The 7,364-nt window shown below is 35.9% G+C and overlaps 1 long non-coding RNA gene across 1 annotated transcript; it reads right to left on the bottom strand.

Annotated features, from left to right (window-relative positions):
* Nucleotides 1-2,937: 2,937 nt before the first annotated feature.
* LOC142601268 (uncharacterized) lies at nucleotides 2,938-4,442 on the bottom strand. The gene is made up of 2 exons (XR_012834871.1): nucleotides 3,576-4,442; nucleotides 2,938-3,072 (listed from the first exon to the last, which is right to left on the bottom strand). It is a non-coding gene; the product is annotated as an uncharacterized LOC142601268 (long non-coding RNA).
* Between the last annotated feature and the right edge of the window lie 2,922 nt (nucleotides 4,443-7,364).

Raw genomic sequence — 7,364 nt, forward strand, 5'->3', positions numbered from 1 at the left:
ACTGTTAATCTATGGTAAAGATACTTATACAGCCCTCATTGCTCCCTTCTCTGGTTTGAGAAAGATACATCTGTTCCCGCCAGGCAGAGAGCTCCCTGTTCACTGGAGAAATGCACGTGAATGTGTCTGGCTTACTCTGTTTTTTCTAAAGGGTTTATTTTTCCATGCTTCCTGTGCTTTTACTAGCTATTTTTATTATCAGTAGGAGAAAAGTTGCAATATGCTACTCTTCCTCTTTCACTCTCATTTTTGTCGGCATCTGCCTCAGGAAATTTTATACAGTATTCTATACTTCAAGTTTTGAGCTGTTTCTTGTAAGATGGACAGCTAAATTATTGCTCAAAGATCCTAAATAACCAAAAGAAATAACCATAAAAAATGTAGTATTGCCAAATATGAAAAGTTTATAGTTAGAAATTATAAAATTAAAGACTTATTTAGAGCTACCTATATTAGAAAAATATAACTTGCCAAAATTATGACACCAGGTTAGAACTATGTGTTTGTTTGACAACAAAAATATAATTGTGACAGCAAATATGTGATTGATTGCAACATTATAATGTATGCTTGGGCAATGTAACTTTCATAATATCAGTAGGATTATTCCAGCTCTGCTGTAGTCTCTTCATTCTGGTATATGTCAAACTATTACCTATTTATCTGCAACATGCACAAATCTAGGCAATCAATTAAATAAAATGTTAAGCACAGATTCTTAGAAACATAGACTAACATGTTCTCTGGAGGTCACCTGGTCCAATCCCCTGCTCAAAACAGGACCTGGTCCAGTGAAGTTTTGAGTATATGCAGGAATGGAGACTGCAGATTCCACACCATCTTTGGACAACCTGTTCTAGACTTTGACCACATTGACAGTGAAAGAGATTTCCTTATACCTCATCAGAATTTCCATGTTACAACTTGTGTTCATTGCTTTTCATGCCATCAATGCACATCCAAGAAGAAGCTGGGACCGTGGATTTCTGTGTCCAATCTACTAAAATGATTCTGAACTATCTTCCCCTTCTGTGGGTGAAAAACAACAAAAAAACCCCTCTGTGGTCATCAAAGTTAGCAGCTTTAGAGACATTTTAATGTCATTAGCAAGCATTTCCCCACTTACTGAACTGCGATATTTTCTTAGTTTTGACCAATCTTTCTCACAATATGAGACAGCTCTCAGAAATGGAACCTGCAAGGAGAACAAAAGAGCAAGGGAAAGTATCCTGACAAAAATGAAAACATAATGAGTAGTTTTAATATTTTTTAGGTCCTGACCCTTTCAGAAAAATGCCTTTTAGGACTTACTTGGAGATTTATCTACTTGTTTATTTTTCCACAGTGTTTTAGAAGCTCTAGTTCTGCAAAATGTTATTATACTATTGTTTTGAGTGAGAGCAGACAAGGTCCTGTGACCTCATTCATGGAAAAGATCTAAATAAAGAAAAATACAATGTAAACAGGAACCCAGCACATAAATAATGAAATATATATGTGAAGGTACTGTTAAAACATCCTCAGAAAGATTTCTCAGAATTAATTTGGTTTCTGGAATCATCTAGGATCACTTTAGTAGTAGTAGTAGTAGTAGTCGTCGTTAAATCTAGGCAAATCCGCTCATATTATAAATTGACCTCACTGTAGTATTATCAGTATTAATTCACAATAACAGCACATAATAAGGTTTTGAATCTCCAAAATAAGAAATAATATTTTACTAGTTTTCCCACCAGTGTATATTTCTTAAGGTTAAATTTCTGCATAATAGTTAATATGCCATATTCATTTTCACAAAAAATCTACCTTTATATTCAAATCTACTCAGGATGCTCTTTCCAACACCGTTGCTACAACTGTAATAGCAATATATCAAATTATTAATTGTTTCCTTTTTCCTGTTAACAGCTCTGCATTCCTGTATGCTACATTCATTTCCAGGCAAGTAAAACCTTATGGGTGCATGCTTACAATGCCTAGAATTAAAAGTGTAATAGATAAACCAAAAATTAGGATTGAGTTTTCAGCTGAGATCTCATTAAAAGCAAGAGGAATGTTCCTCAGGGAAAAGCAAATGTGAAGTAGGTGGCATATTCATAAAACGTTGTCGAAGTTGTCATGTTTTTAAGAAGAAAAAACATGATAATCATAACGTGTGTGTGTTCAGGATGTCACTTGGAATTTTTTTCCAGCATGCCCTGTTTTTCCTGAATATTCTGTTTGCAGCTGATAAATAAGTGAAAATATGATGTTGACAAATTAGTGACAACTTTTTAAAATCTCTTGGTTTGCTTTGGATTACTCCCCTAAAGTGGAGTAAGAAATAGAATGACAGTGCATATAATGAAATTTAATGAAAGCAGCATTTTTTCTTTCTGATTGGTACCTGAGAGATAATATATGGGTCAAATTGACTGTAGTGAATAGTGAAGGCACAAGCTAAATTATTCACAGTATTCACTGAGGAGTGACTAACCTACTATTTATATTCTTTCTGAATACATCATTATGTCTCAGGCTCAATTTGCAAGGTTCTATTTGAAGCCAATGGACTCCAGAGTATATATTCTGTTCATCTAAAAAGTCTGATAACTCAAATTATTGGGTTATTGCATAGAGTGGGAAATAACCAAAGAATATTTAACTACTATCAGAGTTACTTTCATCACAAGAAAATGTATTTATATGACATATTTGTATTCAACAGGTATAAGCAAAACATTCAGACATATCTACATTCAACAAGTGGAGGGAGACTGTTTGCATTGATGAATTCACTTTAATGAACATCTAGAAAATAGACAATAAGGGACCAGATTTGACAAACAAAATATGCTTTGTCTATTTAATTCTTTTAAATACAATTCTTTGAGAGAAAACGAACAAAGCATAAATTTAATTCTCTTTTTTTTTTTTCCTCCCCCCCCCCCCCCCCCCCCGCCTTTGCAGACATAGAAATAGGATTTGAAGACTGCTGACACACCAGACTTAGGAAAGTTTTCTGTTTGTGACTGAACAAAACCAAAATTTTAGCCAATTCTGCTCTTATTTTGATGCCATGGAAAATGTTTCCTGGAATACAAAACACCAATTATACAATTTAAATATTTACTTTAGATATTTTTTTATTTTAAAAGCATTTAGAAATAAAACATGCTGTAATGACAGCTTTGACCTTGCTATTCATGTGTATTCATGTTTAGCTTTGGAGTAGTATGTATGTTCTTGAATGCAACAGGAATGCTTTTGTGTACAGCTGAAGCACAATATGAAGTGTTTGCCACTTCAAAAATCAGCATGAAAAACTCAGTATTCAAGATGAAATTTATTTCCTAAGGATTTTGCTCTTTGCTTTTCAGTGTGCCTCTTTCTGAATAATGTTTAGCTGAAAGGAGAACGTAATTTTTAATTAAACATACCAAACTGGTTTAAACTAATTTTTAACAAAACTAAATCTCAAAACAGGGGTGTATTATACAGCAATTATTTAAATATCATTGGCTAATACCTGAGGCCTCTTTTACTTAATCTGGAGTAGAGGCTAAAATGACGTTATAAGAGAAATGCAGTCTCACAGCTTCTCCCTTAAGATGCGACTTGGGCTGAGTTGGCTGGAAATCTGCAAGCACCCTAACCAGAGCCAAACCCGCTGCTGACTCTTCTTAAGACCTTGATAACACGATGAGCACCTTCCCCAGCTCCTGGATCAGTCAGTCCCATTTCTGCATCACTCACTTCTGCAGTCGTTGAGCTCTGAACACCGACAACTGCCGGGGAGGCCAGGAAGCGGATCAAACATCCAGAGGCACAGGCTACCATCGAGTAGTTCATCTCTTTTGATCTTGTATGACGTCTCCAGATCAGAGGCAGAAAAACGATGTGCTGTTAAAACCAAAAGTCTAAGGCAGTGTCAGACAGTGTGTATTTCTAAACACGCAGCTGTAGAAAATAAGTGTTTAATTCAGTACCTGTGATCTAGGAAATTATAACAGCAGTGTGGGGTATGGCATTAGGCAAATATATTGGGTGCCTTTTAGTAAAAGTCACATAAAACACACGTTCTTTCTTACAATAAATTTTACGTTTGCTTCATTTGTATCTTAAAAACAAGTTATGTTTGGTATCAATGTATTAAGGAAAAAAAATACATTCTTCCAAGAAGTGCAGTCAATGAATAATTCCTTCTTTTATCTGATGATACCTCTTTGAATCTTATTTAAATACATCAGAAGCTAAATCATAGATAAACTAGAAATGTTCCACCCTCAGGTACTACCTTTTTCATCTTAATATGAAACTTCTGAATGCTCTCCATAACCCATTCAAGATCCTATCATGTCTTTCATTAACTCTTAAAATTACAGTTAACTTCCTAAATAACAGCTGGGTTTAACCTTGCTGTGGGCAAGAACTGGTTTGCAAGGGAGACCATGTAGTCCTTAATCCTTCATTAGCACTGGCGAGTGCTGTGCATGCTGTAGTTGAGGCTTCCCAGGGGGTTCATCTCTCCCTGGTTTGGTTTATACACATTTTAATTCTCAGCCAAACCTAGACTACCTGCCTATAGTTTCAATAGCTGTCAATAGCCACCTCTTCCTTACAAATATATGGAAGATGTCATAGTATTGACTTGATATTTAATTCCTGTTCAAGTTTTCCAGCTATTCCATTTAAACAGGTCATAGATGATCTGTTCCTTCCAATTTAATACTACAATCTGTATGATTGGGAATTTTTGCCAGAAAACCTACCTTAAATATAAATCTCAGCTGGAAGAGCATTGTTCAAAGTGTCCTGTCACACTCAGCTGTTTTCAGCAAATAACAGTATAGTTGACTCACAAGTTATTTACTTACATTGTGAGGTCGTGGAGGTACAGAAAGGCATTTTATTCTGATTCTATAGTGTATGGCACTATATGTTCAGGTATCTGGATAGACCTGTTGTATGCTATTATTGCAGAAGTAATAAATAGTAACATCATTTGGATGTTACATAAGTGGTCTAGCATTCTTTCAGAAGACTGTGTAAGAGTGTGTGTGCATGCATATACAGAGAAAGAGAGACCAAAAAAAAGAGATAGAGGAAAAAAACAATGCAACTGCCATTAGGAAAATAAAAATGAAACAATAAGCATATCTTCTGGTAAAGTTCATGATTAGAAGGATGAACATATTGTAGTATTTAATATGAGTGATGTGGATCTTACTGGAAGTTAATTTTCTGTAGTAATGGTTCACTTCAGCTCCTATTTCAGCTGCACTATGGAGCTGTGTCCTTTAGCTCTGTTCTCCATTAAAGACTACAACTAAATTCCCATAAAGAAGGCAGCTCTTTAAAGGTGCAGTTGTCACTTATTTATACTTATTCTTTTGCCATTTTTCCTTGTTTGCTGCTTCATATTGAAAAAATGGGCCCAGTCCAAGAAATACACAAACAAACCAACAGAATTGGACAGAATGAAATAGTAGGCAGTTTTACTGTAAAGCACAGAGCAGAAAGTTATCAATTTTTGTGCCTCCTCTGTTCCTTTGAAATGGTTTTCCAAAATGGCTTTCCTGAAGTAATTTTTTCTCTAGAGCTATAACTGAGGGTTTTCTTTCAGCTTTCTCTTTCTTTTGTACAAGTTTATAGTTTTCTATAAGCAGAATGCTAAAATCAGGTACAGTAAAATATCAGGGCTGTAGTCATTTCGTAACTACAGCCAGTTGCCAGGTTATTTACACGTAACTGAGTATTCACTCACGTGGAAAAATTAGTCTCTCCATGCCTTTAAAAATGTGCATAGTTGCAATATGTAGATACAAATGGATGAAAAGAATATTATTCAGTGATTATACTTTTTTTTTAATTAGACACACTAGTGATTTTTCTAGATGATATTTCTTGCAAGACTTTCTATATAGACTCATAATATAACATTAAAATTCCATCATTCAGTTGTGTTTTCTCTTACAGATAACAAATGAAAGATTATCCTTTCACATTAGAATACACTGAAACAGAAAAACACTATCTGAATTGATGAAAAGGATGTTATGAACCTGAGCATTATAGAGTATTCCCTCTAAAACCATCACTTGCCTCAGATGCCAGATAAGTATCACATACCTTTTCCCAGCCAGTATGGGAGCACAGGGCTGTCTTGTTCAGAAACAGAGACTTCCCAGCTCAGACAGGTAGTGGCAGTCACCCAGTACAGAATTACTGTCATGTCTATGTGATAGCTCAAAAATGCTTAAAATTGGTAATTCATTTCATGTGGACAATAATTACTTGTACAATATCCTGCTCAGGTCAAAAGGACTAAACATGTTAGAAGTCTGGGTAGATTGGGGTGTAGATCAGCAACAGCAATTAACTGGAAACTCCTTTTAGTACAAAAATAAATGAGTTCTCTTTCAAGCAAGTAACAAATATTCCAAGTTCATCTGATACCATGATAATAAATGGTTAAATGTTCAAGTGATTAAACAAATTTCTCTCCCTGTCTGAACAGGGAGAAAATGAATCCAAGAGCCTCTCTCTGTACATACCTTGTTCCCAGTACATAAAATTCACTGTGGAGGTTGTGTATGGAATAAGCGTCTTGGAAATTCTTAAATGAAATCATGGGTTAAAAGCCATTATAAAAATGATGCTATTACAGCAATGTAATTGCACGCTTCTAATGTCGTAGTCACATCTTAAACTCCAAGATAAGCTGAAGCCTCATTGTACAAGCACTGCACAAAATAGTGTTGAGCAGTGATTAGCTCAGTTCTGCCTCAGCACAGGCAGACCTATGTTTAAGCAATCTTTTTCTCAACACATTTCCTCCTATTTACACCCCCTAGTAACACCTACCTGAGAATGCGCAATTACCTAAATGTTTGAGTAACATTTGAGGAAATATGGTGATATACCAGTGTATACCTGAACATCAGCCTGAAAAAAAATATGATTATTCAAGTTTTAGCCTGTGTAACTGGAAATAAAAAGAAAGACAGAAGGATAAAATGGATACCCAGTTATTAGAAGTTACTTCATTTGTGCAGCAAACTTGCACTGAAGCTTGCATGGCAGTGATAGTGCTTTGGTGAGGAAGAGGTTTGGGTAGACAGGCCATCAGCAGGAGCAGTAGGTATCCCAGCTTCAGCCCCAAGAAGGCTGCTCAGGGGTCTCCCCTGCAGCTGCCACATGCCCAGGTATGAATCTCAGCTCTGCACTGCACACCTGCCTCACCACAGCTCATTTTCCCAGTCCTGTTTATTCTGCCTTTGCTCTAAACAGTCGTTCCAGTGTTTGTCTCTCCTCAGCTCGCATGCTCAATCCCAGTCCTGCACCTAAGGTACTCTCCAGTCAGAGCTTTCAAACCCTGAAGC

Source organism: Balearica regulorum, chromosome 3, assembly GCF_011004875.1.
Source record: "Balearica regulorum gibbericeps isolate bBalReg1 chromosome 3, bBalReg1.pri, whole genome shotgun sequence".
Lineage (NCBI taxonomy): Eukaryota > Metazoa > Chordata > Aves > Gruiformes > Gruidae > Balearica > Balearica regulorum.